The sequence below is a fragment of the Camelus ferus genome, chromosome 11, assembly GCF_009834535.1.
Source record: "Camelus ferus isolate YT-003-E chromosome 11, BCGSAC_Cfer_1.0, whole genome shotgun sequence".
NCBI lineage: Eukaryota > Metazoa > Chordata > Mammalia > Artiodactyla > Camelidae > Camelus > Camelus ferus.
In genome coordinates this window covers 35,373,535-35,393,979 of record NC_045706.1, presented here as the reverse complement: position 1 = coordinate 35,393,979, position 20,445 = coordinate 35,373,535, and the positions used below count along the sequence as shown (strand labels likewise).

General features: G+C 40.2%; 1 protein-coding gene across 7 annotated transcripts in view; it reads right to left on the bottom strand.

The window, feature by feature from the left end:
* The window catches only part of SGMS1 (sphingomyelin synthase 1), a 264,767-nt gene that overhangs the window by 229,276 nt on the left and 15,046 nt on the right, over positions 1 to 20,445 (bottom strand). For all 7 annotated transcript variants that reach the window (XM_032491393.1, XM_032491396.1, XM_032491391.1 and 4 more), the window contains exon 2: positions 5,286 to 5,380. The gene's annotated coding sequence lies outside the window, so the exon portion shown is untranslated. The remainder of the gene's footprint in view (positions 1 to 5,285; positions 5,381 to 20,445) is intronic.

The window sequence follows — 20,445 nt, the reverse complement described above, 5'->3', positions numbered from 1 at the left end:
TAATGCCTCAGATCAAGTGAATTGGCCTATCATCAAATTTGTTCCATAAAACTTAACTTTTAACCAAAATAGTTAAGCCTACAGTTTTCAGCTCTGTAAGGAAAACATCTGTGATATTTATTTTCTCTCGGTTTTCTCATTTTTCAGTTACCCTTAAATACAAACCACTACAAAAAATTACTAAAATGAAGAATTGGATTAAATTTTTAAAAACATTTTAAACACAAAAAGCAGAAAGTATGTATGGAATTATATAATTTCTTCCTCATAAAGAAGAGGAACTAAATCTTTATTTATTAATTTTGGAAACAAAAGAAACTAGTATGGACTTTTAATCATATTCATTAAACTCCCCATTGCACCAGCTAGCATCCGTTCTCCATAGTTCCTTCAGACCAACTCTCACAAGAGTCTTAGATTTCAGAAGAAAGCACTGTTGGTCCCCAGATCACTGCCTTAAAAGGTGGCAAGCAGCATGCCACATGACGTCAGATGGCTCCTAAGGCAATGTGTAAACATCGTCAGAACTTCACACATTTTCACATCTTCAAATCATTACACGGGGCTAAATAACTGTAACTACAACATTCATGCAAACATCCAATCTGACTTCCTAAAAGATCCCTCGAGCGGAAGAAGGCAATGCAGCCACTATGGCTTCTGATGGTTTACTGAGATGAGTGGACAGTGTTTCCTTTTTATCTGTCTGAGCACAGTCTGGGGGTGGGAGGGACAGTCACTCGCAGCTCAGGTGTCCACCCAAGTGTCATAAACCACGTATAAGTGTATATAAAAATGCTAATTAATGAGTTAAAATGTTGTTAAAAACCAGTTTCACATTCCTTAGAGAAATATAAAAGATAGCTCTCTATTTTCCATGTTCATTACACTTCCCTCCATAACCTCCTATTAAGAAGAAACAAACTTTTACGACCTCAAGTAAGCAAACAGATCAGCATAGCAAAAGAGATGGCTTAATTTGCGTTACTACATTCCAAATGTTACTACCCTGTGTGCTGTTCTTTCTGTTGAGGCTTAGTCTTTATTATTATCCTGGCCTAGGACTGGAGGACTGCTTGGCTTGCTCTGACAAGCACTTCAGAGCTCACCAGCCCTATCCAGACACACTGCTTTCCGTCTCTGTTATCACATTGAAACAAGCAGGGCCTTTAAACACATAATCACTTCTATGTACATCATACTACATACTCTTTTATAACTGAAGTAACCATTAGATTACACAGAATAAGTGTTCATCAAATTTATAAAATTAACAAAAATAGCTAACATTTTAGTTTAAAATTGAGGATATGGTAATTCTACTTCCAAATTACACTTTTGGTCTGATTCATAGAAAGCACAATCCTAGAATGGAACTCCAAGTTCATAGGAGTCTCCTGTAAAGTCCACAAGGGTATGAACTGTATCTATCACCATTTTACCCCTGACATACAACAGGCACTCTGTAAACATTTGTTGGATAAATAAACGAATAACTAAAGGCATGAACACTAGAACTAACAGGCTCAGACTACTTCATGACTATGGAGGTTATTACTACTACGCCCCTGTTTTGATGAAGCAAAGCAGGAGTTGGCAAACCTTTACGTAAAGGGCCGAATGGTAAATATTTTAGGCATTGTGGGCCATATGGTCACTGCTGCAAACACTCAACTCAGTCTCTTTCACAACTACTCACCTCTGCTGTTGTAGCACAAAAGTGGTCACAGACGATACATCAACAAATGAGCGTGACTGTGTTTGAATAAAACTTTATTTAAATAAAAACATCCAAATCCCGTGGGAACCACTTTCTTATAATGAGCACTCTAGTCCCTAAAGGCTGGACATTGCTGAACTTGATAACTTCAGTCAGACATGTTTTATTGGGTCAAAAGTTAGATAGGGCTCTAACACTCATTATCCACACCTCTATCACTCCTTCCTGGGCAACCTGCCACTACTGCTAATCTCCATCATGTTACAAGCCTGGCCCACGCAAGCCTCTGAAGTTATATCCTGAAATCTACAGTACAACTGGTTTCCGGGAATGAAGGCCATGTCTGTACCTATGAATCCATAACCATAACCATAACACAGTCTCCTCAAGAGCAAGCCCATTAATTTTAGTGTTCATGCCTTTTGTTATTCATCTATTTAGCCAACAGATATTTACAGAGTGCCTGTTGTATGTCGGGTATAAAACGGTGACTTTCAATTCTTCACCCTTCATCTAACATCTAATATCAACACCTACTGAATTTTAAGTATGTATTGATTGTCTATTTGATAATAGTCACTGTCTCCTTGGAGGGGCTCAGAAAGAGTCATTATGGTAGAGAAGATGGAGAAAATGTGGGCCAGCTGGGAACAAAGAGAAAGGGGACATGGTGAGTCACAGGAAAAGAAACAGGAATCATTACAGGACTGAAAAACCAATCTCTTTCAACTATGTCTCAATTTTCTACCTGCTGCCTAGATTGCTCCTCCGGATCACAGCAAAAGTTGGACAGAGGTCAGACAACCCTGGACTACCTCAATTGTAACCATAAAAAGGATGAAACCTTGGTTTAACCCTCATTTCTGCCACAGGGTGCTCTGGGTGGATGAACCCCAAAATATCACCTGCATCTAAGAGAATGAATAAATGGCTGTATTCACACACAATGGAATGCAATGAAAACGTACAATCTGTAACAACATGCAACAATACAGAGGAATCTCTCAAACACATTGTTGAATGAGAAAAGCCAAACACAAAAGGGTACAATCTGCATTACATAATCATATATCACATACTCACATACACACACACAAAGAAAAACAAACAAAACTAATTTATGCTCCTGGAAGTCAAAAAAGTAGTTACTCACAGAGCAGATAATGTCCAGTATGTAGTGTCTAGAGGAGGCCTGAGGCTGGGACAAAAACGTTGTTTCTTGATCTGGGTTCTGGTTACATGAGTGTGCTCAGTTTAGAAACTGCACTGAGCTGTCCACTTACAATATGCATATTTCTGTATGTATGTTCTATTTCAAAAGAAAATTAAAAAACACATTACCCCATATCTAAGTGGTTCAGGGCCAGAGAGCCAGTTGAAGGCCCCATCCAGGGCCCCATACGCCTTTCCTTCCACCATCCTTCAAAGCCTTCCTGCCTCATGTGGAGCCCCATTCACTCCTCCTCATCTTTTCAAAGCATAACCAGGCAGTGGCCAAAAAGTGAAAAAACAAACTAGATCATTCTGAGATATTTGTAATTCCAGTTCCAGCTTCTTCGGAATATTTCAGTGCCTTTCAGAAACTTTACATCTGTCATTAACTTTTTGTTCTAAATCAGAAACGAGAATATAAGAAAACGCCGCTAGCCTAAAGGGCTCACTTAAGTAGACTCCTTTCAAAATCATGCTCTAAATGGATAACTCTAGGTCATAAACTTCTATGAAGAAAAGCTTCAATACTCAGGGACCACTGGAAGAAGATACCATAAATAAAATGTAACTGAGATTAGAATGCAGAATAGCCAACAGCCACCCTGCAAGAACCAGAGCTGTAATGACTGATTGTGTGACTGGCCTTAATGTGTAATATCTAAAACTATAATCACAGTGGAACACATCTTTAAGATTCTATGTAAAGTTTTAATTCAGGCAGTCAAAATTATGGGGCTGGGAATCATTTTCATTCTATTATTGATTTTAATATACTAACTCAACTTGACATTATCACTCATATTCTTTTCACATTCTCCTATAAGTTCAGGGTCAAAAAAATCAACTAAGACCTTTGATCACATTAGATCACAGATACCAGTCTACTTGGGTTTTTTTGTTGTCTTTTTTTTTTTTTTTCTGTATTCCACATTGGAAGGATATTTTGTTTATTTTGGGGTTTCTTTCATTTTTCAATTTTATTAGGTAGAATTGTTAAAATTTGTCTACACATATACAATATATTGCATGTAAATACATATACACAATATATTGCACATATTTTTAAATTTACATATATGTACTATTCTTGGTTTCTAAGAAAGTTTAGAGCTTTAGCTTTTTAAACTTACATATTTATCAAAGGAATAAAGCCAACCACAAAATAAGAATTAATTCAAAAAGATACATACATCTTGCTATTAACAGCAATATTCTTTATAATTGCCAAGATATGGAAGCATCCTATGTGCACATCAATAGATGAATGGATAAAGAAGATGCAGTATATGTAAGTAATCGAATACAACTCACCCACAAGAAAGAAGGATATTTTGCCACTTGCAGCCAGCCCTTCATTCTTTTTTTTTTTTTTCACTTCAAAAACCAGAATTTTATAACTGGCATAAACATTTCAACTGCATCAAAAACAACAAAACACCTAAATAAACTTAACCAAGGAGGTTACCTATACTCCGAAAACTGTAAAACATTGTGAAGGAAATTGAAGATGATACAAAGAAATGGAAAGATATCTTGTGCTCCTGGATTGGAAGAATTAATATTGTCAAAATGGCTGTACTACCCAAAGCAATCTACAGATCCAATGCAAACCCTGTCAAAATACTCATGACACTTTTCACAGAACTAGAACAAACAATTCCAAAATTTACATAGAACCGTAAAAGACTCCGAACTGCCAAAGCAATCTGAGACGGGTCTACCTGTGAATGCCGACCAGGAGGAAGCCAAGAATGGTCATCAGATCCCGACCTAACAATAACCATCAGCCACAGTGCGGCAGATGGGCAGATTACCAGGAGTGGAGACAGCTTAGTGATCCTCTCTGGTGTATACAGGGCACATGCATCATGCGAATTCCAATCCTTTATATTCAGATGTCTCTCGTATCAAACAAATTCATATTATAGGTCTGTCTGTTAAAGAAATCACTGTTTAAATGTTTTTACATCTGACCTTATCTATATCATCTACGAAGGGAACAAAAATTCAAAATTACATCTTTTGATAGGAAATTATAACTGTGTTTAATCAAATGATTCTATGTCATAGAGTTTATGAATGTTCTAAAATGCCTCTCAGGGGAGAATATTTCTGTTTTTAGAAACTGCATCCTCAAGAATGTAGGATAAAATGTTATGATGTCTGCAATTTACTTTAACATGTTTTAGCAAAAAAATGTACAAACCTACACACACACACACACACACGCAGTAAAATGTAACAACTGTTAAATGTAGGTAGTGGATACACGGGAACTCAGTGCACTTTCTTTAACTCTTTTGTATGTTTGAAAATTTTTATAATAAAATGATGCATAGAAATCTTCACTCACCTTTCAAGTGGATGGCCGTCTTCTTTCTCCTAATCAAAAACAAATGGCTAAACATGCCCAGAGGCACATTTAGGGATGTTCATGCTGCCCTCACCCTGCAAGAATAAGCAAGACAACATGTGATTACTGAGGATTTTTATTAAGTTAATGCTATTTCAGTTGAGAAAATGTTCTTAAGCCTGTAGATGAAAATACTGCTGTAATTTTTTTAAAAAGGAGAAAACTGAAAAAAGAAAAAAATGATTCCATCACATACTGAATGTGGGGAACAACCATTAGCCTCACCCACTCTTAGAACTTCTGCAACAAAGGAATTCCTCAGTAAGTTTCTTTCAATTCACATAAACTTCAGGGCAGTGACAAAGCCCGAAAATTCACTCAAACAAAAACTGGGGCCTCAGGGGCTTGAGCTTGAATATAACTTTGGATTTCTGCGACCACACTTGGAAGGCATCCCCGTACCCTCGTAGAAACACACGAGAACCACTGATCATCCTGGAGTCCCTTTAGGCAAAGCTGGTCAACCCAATAGACCGCACACTCAGCTACAATACACGCTGTGGGGCAAAGTGGCCCAGCGGCCTGCACGTCACATTCGCGACGCCTCCACCACAGCTTGCATTTTGGCATCACCAATTACGTTTCATCCTCCCCACAGCCCTGAGGTACACAGCATTTCCTGATTCCATTTTCCAGAGGAGGCAGCTAAGTGTCACAGATGATGTATGACAAGAACATTCAACTAGAAAAACACCAGACATAAAACTGCAACTTAGGGCTTCTGGCCCCAGGGCTTATCTCACTGTACAGGCTGTGCCCTCCCTCCCCACCCTGCCCACCACGATGCTCTCCTGAAAACCAAGCTCAAGGCCCAACGGCCAAACAATCCATTCACATGTCACTGCTGGTGAGGGGACAAGCACATGCTGCAGTTTATTCCTTGACAGTATATATTAATAATCATTCTTAATAGTACCATTAATACTATAATTATGATTACCAATTACTATAATTACTACTAGTAATTCTACTGCCTTTTAAAACACAATAACACTTAATGTATTTTTGACATTATATATATATATTTCATTCTTCTCCCTTCTTTCTCAAGAGAGCACACTTGGCCAAGGGAAGTAAGACAAGCACATGGCACCCCTGGTAATTTTTATCTCTGCCACAGCAAGAGACAATTACCACTTGCCGTTGAGGATTTTCCATTCATGGTTTTTTTTAAACTTTTAGTTATTTATTTATTTTTGTAAGGGGGTACTTAGGTTTATTTATTTTAATTCTTTTTTTTTTAATGGAGATACTGGGGATTGAACCTAGGACCTCAGGCATGCTAAGTGTGCACTCTACCACTGAGCTATAACCTCCCCATCCATTCATTTCTATAAAATGTAAAATACAATAGAATATAATGGCACAGACACTGCTCTGCCAATAAAGATGGAAGCAGCATCAGAGCTCAGGTTGGGGAGAACGTGGTGTTCCAACGTGACAGCCTAAAGTGGCCCTTCATCTGCTGATTACCAAAATTCTGCCTGCAATGCACAAAGGTTTAGAGGCATCGATGTCTACTATGTATAGGTGCTGGTGTCCAGAAGTCCAAGGAAAGCTAGTCAGGGACCCCCTGCACCTGGTTTTTAGTCCTGTCTCCCCTACTCATTAGCTTGATCGAAAGTCAAGAGAAGTTCTCCAAGCAGCTACCTCTCCTGCAGGCTGGAAGGATGTTGCAACTCACATAAAAGACAGGATGGGTCTCGATGCCTTATTAAACAAGAGCACCTGGACCCCAGGAATACAGACCACGTGTTTATGCCAGGAGCTGCACAAAACTAAGGAAAAAGACTCGATGGACCTTAGGAAACATCAACTTCACCCCCAGATTTTGGGGAGGGAAGGATAAGCAAATGAATCAGTAATGTAAGTTGTAAACATTGAAACAGATAGGCATTATGGAGTTGAATGCAATCACTGCAAGAATGTGTAAGCTCAAACTCCTATCCTTCCTTGCCTATTCACTTCCAGCTACACCCTTACATGTAGGGGAAGGGAGTGAGGGGTGGACTCTCCCTTCGTTTTCATTAAAGATGATCTTGGGAGACCATGTGAAGCTGGCAGGGATTTTCATATCACAGTGAGTCCAGGAAGCTCCCAATGGCCCCCACTGTGGAGAATTCTCTGCAAATTCAGGAGTCCCACATTTTTGCAGGTCTAGGTACCGGTGCAATGAAGTCTAGATCCATATATTCCCACCTCTACACCACACATCCCGCTCTGAATGTTACTGAGGTTGCCCTCTTCACTTCCCACCCACCCAGACCGCATGCACATTCCTGTCAGGCAGGTTCAAGCCACTTAGTTACTCACATTAAACCACTGACTTTTCTTCAACCCCATATTGAACGGTAACACATTCAGCATTGACATTAATTTTCATCAGAATAGATGTCCGCATCCTAACTAAAGACAAATAAGCCTACCAATTTTGTCTGTCTCTAGAAATATTTTATTGTGAAACATATTATATTAAAAAGTACTTAACCATAGTGGCCAGGCTCCAACGTGGCCCCCAGTGATCCCTGCCTCCTGGCACTCAGGCTCTTGTGAAGTCCCCTCCTACACTGAACAGGGCTAGCACATCAAGCCAAGACAATACGGGGGAAATGATGGGATGTGCCTTCAAAGGCTAGGTCTGTCCTGGCAGGGAAACTGGATGCCACATCACAAGGACACCACAGCTGCTCCATAGAGAGGCCCACATGGTGAGGAACCCAGGCCTCTGGCAACAGCCGGTAAGCCTTCTGAGAAGCAGATCCTCTGGGCCAGTCAAGCCTTTAGACAACTGCTACTTCAGCTGACATCTTGACTGTGACCCCAGGAGACCCCCCACCCAGGCTAGAACCATCGAGCTAAGCTGCTCCTGATTCCCAACCCCCACAGAAATTGTGCAAGATAATGAAGGCTTATCAGCGTGTTAGGCTGCTAAATTTTGAGGGAACTTGTTATGCAGTGATAACTAACATGTCATAACATATGTCAAACAATAAACGTCAGCTTAAAGAAGAAAGTGAATCCCGTGTACCTAATACCCAGTTGGTAGTGCTAGGGTCTGTTTTATTTTTGTTTTGTTTTTTAAAAAAAAGACCTGTGTGCCCCTTCCCAATTGCCCACCCCCCATTCCATTCTCCCCTTTATAGATAACCACTAGCCGAATTTTGAGTTAATCATTCCTTTGCTCCTCTCTATGGTTTTACCACATGGGTATTCTCAGTACGTTGCTGTGTTCTACCTGGTTGTAAGCCTAATACAAAGGAAACCAGACTGTATGCATCTTTTAAGACTCACCTCTTAAGATTGTGATTTTGTGATTCATCCCTGTTGACTCATATGACTGCAGTTGACTTTTCACCACCACATAGTTCTCACTATGTGAACTTACCCCCAGTTGACTGCTCTATTCTACTGTTGAGGATCATCTGGGGATTTGGGGGGTTTTGCTATTACAAATAATGCCACCATTTATATTCTAGTGTTAGTCCCCTGGTGCACACAGCAAGAGTTTCTCCAGGGCATGTACCTAAGGGAGGAGAGCTGGGCTGGGGGCTGCACATGTTCAACTCGTCTCAGTAATGCCAAATTGTTTTCCAAAGTAGTTGCGTACTTTTGACTCTTTAGCTGCCAAATAAGAGGCATGCTTGTTTTGCTAATTACCAGCAAAGCTTTCAACCAACAAAAGGGAAAGCTTTTCCTATTTGCAGCATCACCACTGCAAATAAACAGTACTCCAAAGCAGTGACCCAGACAGCTGGAACATATTAGTCATAGGACTTCGGTACAGACTTCAGAATAATGATGCAGACCCAGCTAGCACCACACACTGCCCACGGCATAGAAGTCAAACTGGATTTCTAGACATACGTTAAATTCAGAGACTGTTTTCCTCCTTTGGACTCACATCGAGGTGCCCTCTTATTGCTGTCAACTTGAAGGGGGAAAAAATTAACTCAAATGCAACCCAGCCAAGTTCAATATTAAAGGAGGAGAGTCCAGGCATTTCAATGAAATAGTGTTATTTTTTTTAAATATAGAGCTGGTTGTGTTTGTTATATATTCACCTATAAGATGAGATTGTTATTTACTATATCTAATTTTATATGTCTTAATTCTACAAAAAATACTCAGGTATTCTTTGTACAAAAAGACATCCTTTTTTGATTACTTAATTCAATTTCCTGAGGTGGAGATCATAATTTCTGTGATAATTTAATCTGCATTTCTAGTAAAATCATGGTATCAAACATTTTTGTTGGCACTAAATACAAAAAAATGAGAAATTCTTTCAATTTGGGCAGGAAGGGGAGAAGAAACGTTACTGTAAACTTCAAGGAGGCTCATATTATGTCACTGAAACAATGGCACTAGATGACCAAAATGGGGTTATTTCCACTCAATCTCTTGACAGTTCTCTCTTTATGATCATTTACCCCTGTGCAGCCAGAACTACTGCTGTACCCATTTTACAGATGGTGGAAACTGAGACATAGCAATTAAGTTGTGTACACGGCTGATAAATGGTAGAATGAGGATTTGAACCCAGTTTACTCCAGAATCCATATTCTTAACCATCACTGTAGGCAGCTCTTTGAGTCCCCCACCACCAACCAGAAGGCCCTGCACTGGTGACAATAATAGTAGCTCCCAGTTTCTAAGCATCTACAACGTGCCAAGGACTTGCTAGATGCTCTACTGCATTATTTCTAATCCTCCCCACATCTCTGCCAGGCATGTATTATTTCCATTTTACAGTTGAAGAAATTTAGGCTCTGGGAGTTTAAGTAACTTGGCCAAAATCACATAGGCAATAAATAACATGGTGAAGACACTACTTGAACCTTGTCGCTGACTCAAAGTTCATACTCCTTCTACAATGGGCTTTCTGGACAAAATAAAACTACATAACTCCAGGGCTTGTGATAGGCAAGTGTTGGCCTTAGTCCTAGACACAGTACCCATGAAGAACACAGGCGCCATATTGAAAGAAAGTGTGCTGGCCTCTTGGTGCCTCTGTGAGAGGCAGACTGAGGCAGAATGGGCACCAACTAGAGCAGGAGGTACAGTGACAACACCAGGGCTCAACACCATCTCCTTACAGGGTTTCACTGGCCAAGTCAAACAGCCTCTCCACACAACCTTCCATCTGCAAAATGGGGCTATCTCTTACTTCAAAGGGTTACTCTGAGGATAAAAGAGACTTACCACATAAAATGGACCTGGAGCAGGGTAAGCATCAGATACACGTTTAACAACTGAAGGATTAAGCGCTCCAGCTATCCAACAGGAAAAAGCAGGGAGCCACTTTGAACCACACCCTGGCTTCCACAAACAAAGCCTCGAATACTCCATAATAGATGACGACAATTTGTAAAAGGCCATCTTTGTGTCATGGTTATTTTTTTTCCACTAGTATTATGATTTTCTCTTTCTGTCCTAAACAGAATAACCTTGCCAACTAGGTCAACCCTTTATGGTATTAGTAAAAGTTAGATACTTTTACATAAACACTGGAACTGGAATGGACTCAAAGTAAAACATTTGGCTCATTTTTTCCCATTACTAACTTTAGAAAATCTTCAGTACTCATTTCAAATAGCAACCTCTCTTCAAAGTATTTCCAGTCTCCTGGAAGTCATCCCAAATTATCTGGCCAACAAAGAAAAAACTTGATTGAATGACTAGTAAATGACAAATTTTTTTAAATTCCAGCAATATTGAACACATCACTGCTCTGAGAGATAAGGTCCCTCTCTAGTCTCCTTTTGCCATTCCTCAGATTGGGTGTTTAAAGTGCGAAATGTGAACTTAGGCACACATCCCCCAGGTTAGCTACTAGCAATCTCCATGGTAACTGGTCCCCTCTACATTTAGGGGAAGGATGAAGGAGCAGTAGTAACTGCAGCACTATAGGACTGCTCTCCAAAATTAGTCCAATTCCATTTTTTTTTTTGACCAACTGATGCAATTCATTCTTAAAAGCAAAAGGCTAAATCTTGTGTTTGTTCTAATATTTCATCCAGAGTGAAGGAGAAGACCCACCAAGGGGCAATTTTGCAGAAGGAGGTAGCCAGCAAGGGGCAGAAACAATCTCAGCACAGTATGAAATGTTTGAAGAAAACAATAGAAGAAACCACTGCCAACGTTTTCTAGACCTTCTGCTGAATGTGTTTCCTACATTCTTCTTTAAAACCTTCTCTCAATAACTCAGAGAGAAAATGTTGTGATACAGAATCCTATTTAACAGACAAGAAAATTGACTCAGATTAAACAACTTGCCCAAAGTCACGGAATTAGTCAATGGGTATAATACCTGGCTCACATAGCAAGCACATGGTAGGCACTCAATAAATATCTTTTGAGCATATGATCTTTATTTTGCCTCCATAAAAATAGAAAACACCACTTATCTCATAGAGGTTTTGTAAAGGTAAAGTGAGATTACATATGTAAAGTTCCTAGCTCAGTGCCTTGGCCTTGGAACATACTGTGTTACATGGGCAACAATGCTGACATAAAAAACTAGGCACAATAACCACATGGAATAGTGCTATTGTAATGATAGTGGGCAAAACAAACATAATAATGGACAGAAGATATACGTAACAGGCAGAAGAACAGCAAATAAGCACATGAAAAGATGTTCAACATCATTATTCCTTAAAGAAATAAATACAAACTAAAATCACAATGAGATACCACTACATTCCTATCAGAATGGCTAAATTTTAAAAACTGGCAATATAAAATGCTGGTAGAGATGCAAATTCACTAGGATTCTCACACATTGGTTGTATGATGGGTAAACAAACAGTGATACACCCAAACAGTGGAGTACTACTTAGTAACAAAAAGGGACAAATTATTGATACACACAAGAACATAGATGAATCTCAAATGCATTATGTAAATGAAAGAAGCTAATCTCAAAGGGATATATTCCATATAACCCAATTTATATGATTTTATAGAAAAAGCAAAACTACAGTGACAGAGACCAAATCCGTGTTGCCAGGTGTCGGGGGGAGGGGAGACAGATTAGTCTACATGCTGTTTATATGCCTGGGTTAAAACTCATTGAACTGCATGCTTCAAGAAAGTGAATTTTAATGTTGGTAATTTCTTCAATTATCAAAGAATAAAAATTTTAAATCACAGAAAGAACTGGAGGTCTTGGTGAACGGGTATTTGACATTCGGTTTGCAGAGAAAGGGTGACGTGAAGGTCAAATAGCTATGAAGTTCTTTGCCAAGGGGACAATAATGGTACAGGAGACCGTGAAGAGCCAGTGTGTGAGAAGTCAACACAGGGCTCTGAGAGGGACAGACGACCAAGAACTTTGATTTCTAGCCTGATTTCGCCAAAGGATGACTGTGTGAAATTACACAAGCCATATCACTTCCCTGAGCCTTATTCACCTCATTCTAACATAAGACAGTGAGGCAAATGATCTTGAAGGTCCTTTCCCACCACAAACATTGTAAAGTCAATTTGTTTTAAAGCACTGAGTATGGGAAGACAGAGAACAATAAGCAGAAATACCCAGACATGGAAAAACTGCTATGTACTCACACAAACACCATCGGGGAACAAAATAATGTGAAAACCACTGATGTGTGTAGATGGTGGAGTGATGGTAGTAGAAGTAGCCAGGAGCTGGGAAAAGACAGGAAGAGACTCAGAACACCATTTCTTGCATAACAGAAGTCAAAAGAAGAGAGTTTTCATGGGAGCAAGGGCCAGAGGGGCTAGAATAACTCAATGATCAAATGCTGAAAAAGTCAGGAAGAGTGAAGACTGATTTAAAAAAAAAAAAAACAACTATATAAATTTTTCAGAGATCAATAGAGTAAGTGACTGCTCCCCCCCAACCGCCCCCACCAAAAAAGTAACAAAAAGACTACCATCCAAAACTTGCATTGCTGTCTGAGCATTTCTTGGTTGTGTCTTAATTGTTTTGCCCTTACATTTTCAGTCTCACTCTACCTGCATGTTTGCTGTTAGGAGCCCAGGATTTAAGGAAACATGTCAGCTTTGTTTCCCTGGAACAGCCCACCTCAGAGGCTGCAATTTATAAACTTTAGAAATTCCTGGAAATTAACAATATGACTGTTGAGTGCTGGTGAGAAATTTTCTTGTCCTGCCTAAGCTTATGCAAATACTCCAGAATTCCAGAACAGAAAAAAAAAATTCATTTTTAAAGGATTTAACAGAATGTAAAGAGTACAATTTAAGAAGGACCAAGATTTTATGGTTGTCACTTTACTAGTTTGGGAGGCAAGAAAATTGCTTGAAGTCCATAATATTCCCAAACTGGCCAACTGAAATGTGGCAAATGCTTCATCTCTGTCCAGAGCTGACCTCAGAACACCACCTAATGGGCCTCAGCTACTTCAGCCAAATGAACCCAGTGACACTACCATTCTAAGCACTTAACCAGAACTGAAGGAAGATTAGAGAAATCAACAGTTTAAATAAAAGTATACCCAAAGCAGGGGTTGAGTACAGCTCAGTGGTAGAGCACATGCTTAGCATGTATGAGGTCCTGGGTTCAATCCCCAGTATCTCCATTAAAAAAAACTATACCTGTAAGCAAAGTTAATGCACAGAAAACTTCCAACACCATACCTCCTGCCAGTCTTCCTTTTTGATAGTTATATGTGAAAACATCAATCCAATATAACCTGGTTCTGCCGCTTATTAAAAAGGAGAACAGACGACTTCAGCTCAAAGTCTGGTCTCTTCTGCCACTAACAACTCACTAACTTTGGGCAAATTTCTTCACTCCTTGTCTCCCTTTCCTCTGTCTACAAAATGGGGACAGTCACAAACTCCCATCCAGCACGAAGGCTACCAACACCTCACACTGGATGAGATCATGTCTGTGGAAGCACTTAAGGAGAATACAAATAAAAAGACAAATTTGAGGTGTCATCACTGCTACTCTGTATGGGGTGGAGGGGTGGGTGAATATATTTCAAACACACACAATCACATCCCAACTGCCTCTTTCAAGTGAACCATATGCTTCTCTTCTACCACAGCTGGGCTCTTGAGCAGATGCTGGGATGAATACAGACAGAAAGGTGGAGAGGAAGAATGCTTCTGTTACCCAGTTTCAGTCCTCCTGGTTTCGGGAAGATAAAAAAGTAATTTCTTACCCATTTATATTCTACTAATCTTTTTTGAGAGCCTCCTATGTGTCAGACACCATGTGAGGCACTAAGAAGGAGATTTTTTTTAAAAAAACCAAACCGGCTGTGCTTTCAAGCGTACTCACTCTGAGAACAGCTAAGTGGTCAATTGCAACCCAGTGTGCTTGGTGGGTTAACCAAGGCAGGCTTGGGGGAACTCCCAACCCAGACTGCCAGCTGGGTTAGGAAAGGGGTGCTCCTTGCAGATGAGGGGATGCTTGAGTTGAGTCTTGAAAAGTGAGAAAAACTAGATGAGCCAAGCAGGAGAAAGGCATTGCAAGTGGGCAGAAGGCATGGAAGGAAAGACCAGCTGGGGAAGGGAAAGAGTAGATGAGAGGGATGACAAGGGACAATGATGGAGACTCATGTTCAGCCGGTGCTCAGGCTTCTCTGAGGTGCAACAGAACCACGGGCCCAGTTAAGCGGGGACTCACATGGTCACCTTTGCAGTTTATAGAGAGAGGACTGTGACAGCAGTTGGGAGAATGGAGTGAAGACAGGGCGGAAAGTGGATAACTGTATGTACAGAAATCCAGGCAGGAAGTGATGAGGGCTTGGGAATAAGGATGAAAGCAAGAGAGATGAGAAAGAGGTAAGACGACCCTGCACTGGTGGCTGGAAGGGCACAAGGGAAAAAGAGAAGGAACTGTGGATGACTCCCTGATTCCGTCTTGACGACTGAGAAGAGGCTAGTCTTTTCACAAGATACGAGAAGTGCAGGTCCAGCGGGCAAGCTGGGATCACTTTGTACTGTGTCACTTTGTCCAGGACTTCAAATATGTGAGGTCACTCTATACATTTGTGACCAAAAAGTCACACTTCTCATCATTTAGTTGCCTATTTCAAATTCCCACAGTCAAGATGACTTCTTAAAACACAGTGGAATGTCTGGGCAAGAACTCAATTCCATGCTCTTAACTTTAGTAGCCAAAGTGAGAACAGCCCTCACATCAGAACTGAAGCTCAGAGAGGTTAAGTGGCTTACCTGAGGCCACACAGCCAGAAAAGGGGGGAACTAAACTTTAATCCAAGATGGTATTCTCCTTCCAGAAGGTCAGCTTTTCATCTAGTATGCTATACTGCTCCATTGAGGGCCTAGTACTAGTAGTTTTATGTAGTAAGAGCTCTGTGGTTTTGTTCTTTGGCTATTTGATTTTTCTCCTCCTACTCCCTTCTGATAACAGAGTCCAGGCTACTCTGAACTACCTAGTTCCAATCCCTAGAAACATTGTTCCCACTGCCGAGCTCTGGCTCAACTGTCCTGTCAGCCTAGGAAGCCTGGCCTCCATCTCTGCTTCTTGAAGTTCATTCCAACAGCTACTTCTGATAACCAGCCACTCTGGCTCTACAAATACAGGGAGAATGTTCTGGTTTCTATAGGGACTATTTCTGAACTCATCTGCCCTACCCTACACCATGGCACCAAGAGTTCTTCCAGGGCAGTCCTTATTTCACTGACATTTGTATCACTGGCTGAACCTAACATGATTCTTCTCCCTTCTCAATCACTTGCTAGCCTATCCCTGACAGCGTTACCTCTGGGAGGAAGGAAGGGGAAGGCCCTGGAGGATGCACAGTGTTTATTTGGAGGCTGCCACTCACCCAGCACTGTCCCACGCACCAGACAGCAAGGTCCCTGAACTCACAGTCCACTGGAGACAGGATGTTTGTTTAAAAAATAATAATAATAACATATATACATCAAAACACATCAAACACATAAAACATTTGATAAAATTGAGGGCCGGGTATATATATTCATTATATTATTCTCTATATTTTCTAAATGTTTAAAATATTCCAATAAAAACATTTAAAATGAAAATAAAAAATGTAAAGCCTCTACTCCCTGGGGAAGGAATTGGCTAGTCAGACTGACTCCTCTACAAAGGTTTTAGACAGAGAAAATTTTACTGTAATCTATTTTGTTTTTAACCCTATATCCCATAGTGGAAAAAGCAATCAAGGGACAAGACAGAAATGCGCAAATTTAGACGATATGAATTCAATCCAACAATAAAATGAGGTTTTCAGTCAGTCTAGACTTTCCTCATTTCTACCTCCATATCCTCTGGAATGGTAAACGATGTAAAAAAAAACCCAGAAAAATAGAATCACTTTCTAGTATATTTTGGCCTCAGGAGAGGAGCCCCAGCAATAACCACTACCACTTCCTCCACACTGCAGTGCGCCGGGGATTTACAGACACGACCCCATAACAGGCGTGTAAGATGAGCGTCATAGTGCCCATTTTACAGATGAGGAAATTAAGACTCGATTAACGTAAGTACAAAGATCGCACTGGCAGACCAGGCCATCTCTGCCCAAACCCATCTCTACCAAGGATCAAAAGCCTTGGTTTCATTTTCACTACACCATGTTGTATGTGTCCCAATATCTGACACTCTGTCCCTCATTTTTCATAAACTTCTGGGCTCCATAAATGAGTGAATCTTATTTAAAAAAAAAATCTCCACCAGGCAGTTCAGTAAATTAAAAAAAAAAATCCAAGAAACTACAATCTAGATGTATACAGTATCAGAAATAGTACCTCCAAATGTTAACTCAAAGCAATAAAGGAAATTGAGTGGTAAACTAACCATACAATCCTCTACAGTCATAAAAGAAACACTGCATGACTATTTTAGATTAAACCACCATAACATTTGAAGTGAATCTTAAAGATGCAATTGGCAACAAACCTATGAGAGAAAAAGAAATGAATTCTTAAAATCAATTTCTGATACTATTTATCTTTAAACATTTGTTACTGGAGAGTGTACAAAACTTGGCCCCTACATGTAGACAGAGGAACAAGACAAACTAGAGGGAAAAGGAAATGAAAGAACGGGGCTCCAAGACAGCCTTCAATGCCAGAGGGTCAGAAGTCAACATCAGAAGCCCCTCGAGCCCGTGCAGAACCACCACCACGACTTACCAAGGGCCACAGCACAACAGAGTCTGCAGCTCAGAACCAGCACTCCCATTCAGCCACCAAATGCATCACGAAAAACAGACTTCAACTCTCAACTGGCAACTGTTTGCCTAGATAACTGATGCAGGGCCAGGTTAGTTTGCTACACCCAAAACTGTAATGGTACAAAAAGACCCCGATTACCTTTTTTCCCAGAGATGCATCTCTAATTATACCTTGCATTTTGAATCCAAGCATTATTAGAGACAGTATTACAGTTGTTCTTTAAAGTAGAATATTTGACAGCTGGCCAAAAGTGACTCACCAAATATCTAAATTATATGACTGAGTATCAGACATGTATGTTACTTTGTTCCAGAGGTCCCCTACTGAAATCAAAGACTTTTTAAAATCTGCTCCACAACTCTACAAATCTATACACGTACCTATCAGTAAAAAGACCAAAAAAGATGCCAAAAATTGATTAAACAAAGAAGGATCATACAGAAAGAAAACAGACTTTTAATATAAAACTGCAGTCCGCAATGCTGGCAGTAAGCTCACAGACAGGCCGCCCTCTTCAGGAATGTCAGGTGCCTTTAGACAACGTGGGCCACGTAAGCAAACCAACTTGACTGGTGTTATTTAAACCGTGGTTAATCATATCTGATTCTTAGCTAGCCTGTCAAGTTACAAAACATTTCATTTCCCTTACCACAAAACAGGAAGCTAACCTCAATTTCCCACATCTCCACACAGAAGTGCCCAAGACATCGCTGCAGGATGGCCGTGCGTCACTACGCCAGGGGACCACCGAACGGTGTCAGGGGAGTTTGCTGCGCTACATTCTCCAGCAGGCATCCCCTACTAGATACACTTGGAAAAATACACGAGTTTAATCAAGAGTGCTTGCTGGGTGTACACAGTCCGCAGCCCAGATCCTCAACTCCCTTCCCAAACGGTGAGCCAGGCTTACAGAACAGCAAACTGCCTAAATAAATCATGTCTGTGGACCCAGAAAGGGTTCAGATGAGAATTTTACCAGCTAAGGCTGAGTTGAGAAACCAATGCTATTTTCAAATTTTCCCTCTTGAGGTACTGATGGGCAAGAGCTACCAGAGCAAAAGACATGAAAACACCAGGCTGTTTTCCAAGAACCCTGACAGGCCTCACTCAAGGCTGCTGCCAAGTTCACTGGTGAGACTGCTCAGAAGTATTATGAAACTGCTCTCTTGACCTCAGGCAAATACTGAGGCTCTCAGTTAAACACTCTTCAAAGTGCTTGGGTGTTTTCATGTCTGTGAGACAGGCATTGACCATACTTGGACATGGCAGTGCTCTAATAAAACTGATCACAAGAAAGCACGTATTTTTCATTATTTTTTTAAAAGTCTATTTAAAGATGTTTAACTCGAATAAGCTCATAGCAGCATTAGTCACAATAACTAAAAGGTAGAAGCAAACTAAACGCCCACCAACAGATAAACAAATAAATAAAATGTGGGATATACATACAATGGAATATTATTAAGCCTTAAAAGGAAATTCTGATACATGCTACAATATAGATAAACCTTGAAAACACTATGCTAAGTGAAATAAACCACACACAAGGACAAACACAGTATGATTCCACTTATATGAGGTAACTAGAGGAGTCAAAGTCATAGACAAAGAAAGTGGAATGGTGGTAGCCAGGGACTGGAGGGAGGAAGGGGTGGGGAGAGATTATTTATTGGGTACAAAGTTTCAGCTTGGGATGGTGAAAAAATTCTGGAGATGGATGGTGGTGATGGTTTCACATCAATGTGAATATACCTAATGCCACTGAACTGTACACTCAAAAAAGGTTAAAGTGGTAAATTTCATGTTATGTATATTTTACTGTAGTTAAAACAAAACAAATAAAAGATGTCGTTGTTAAAAGCAAATTAAAGATTTGGAACATTCTCAGTCATGTCTTGGAAATATTATATTTTACACCTATACAAATTTCATATATATATACATACACACACACACACACATACATACATATACATATATATTTCTATATTTATTTAAGGATCCACTGAAACTATTTTCAGTTTCCAGACTCGGTCAAAATCCAACCTTTGGTTTCGATGTGGAACCTTGTGTGATCAGTGATTGCATCACCATGTGGATTATACCACATCAGCAAAGTGAACAAAGCCCATCTTTCAAACAGTTTCTGTTAATATCCGAAGATTCGCATCCCAATGTTGGTGAGCATTCCAGATGTACTTCAGAATAAAACTCTCCTCCACCCAAAGGCAAACTACGCTACACCCAAGGGATTTTGTACTGTCCTTATATGAGGTGTTCAAAGATGGGATGGGATGACTGGTTATTACATATTTGAAAAGGCTGCTTGAATAAAAGAAAATTCTAACACTGTACTTTGCAGATAACGGCGTCAACAGAACATGCTTACTAACTATATCAAAGAGCAGGCTTACAGGCAACCAAGGGCTTCTTGCAGGGAAAGCAGTCGATTGTGAGGAACTGAGGTGCCTGGATGGAGCAAACATTTTTCACATATTACCTCTGTAAAGATTCTTTTGTCATTCTTCCCCAGGGGAGATGCTGAAACTGGTGTGCAGGCAGTGAAAGCCAAGATGCAGATGGAGATTTGAAAAACAGCTTTGTTATCTTGAAAGCCAATTATGCTGCTCCACTGCCACACTTCCAGAGCCCAGGCTTAAGGACCAGCTTTTCTCTCAGCTGGTTGTGTGAAGCAGCAATTGCATGTAAAAACTAACAGGAAAAGAATCTGTGGAAGGGCAACGATCTTACTACTGCTTTTGAGATTATCCAGATACATTCTCCGTCAAGCACCACACAAAGCAGCATCGTCACCAAGGAAATCTTGAGGTCCCAAGAGTTAAAGAGAAGTTAGGTACTTGACAAAAGTTTAGCAAGTCGGAGACAAACTACCACTTACAGTGTCTTATCTTGACAGCTAGCCAAAATA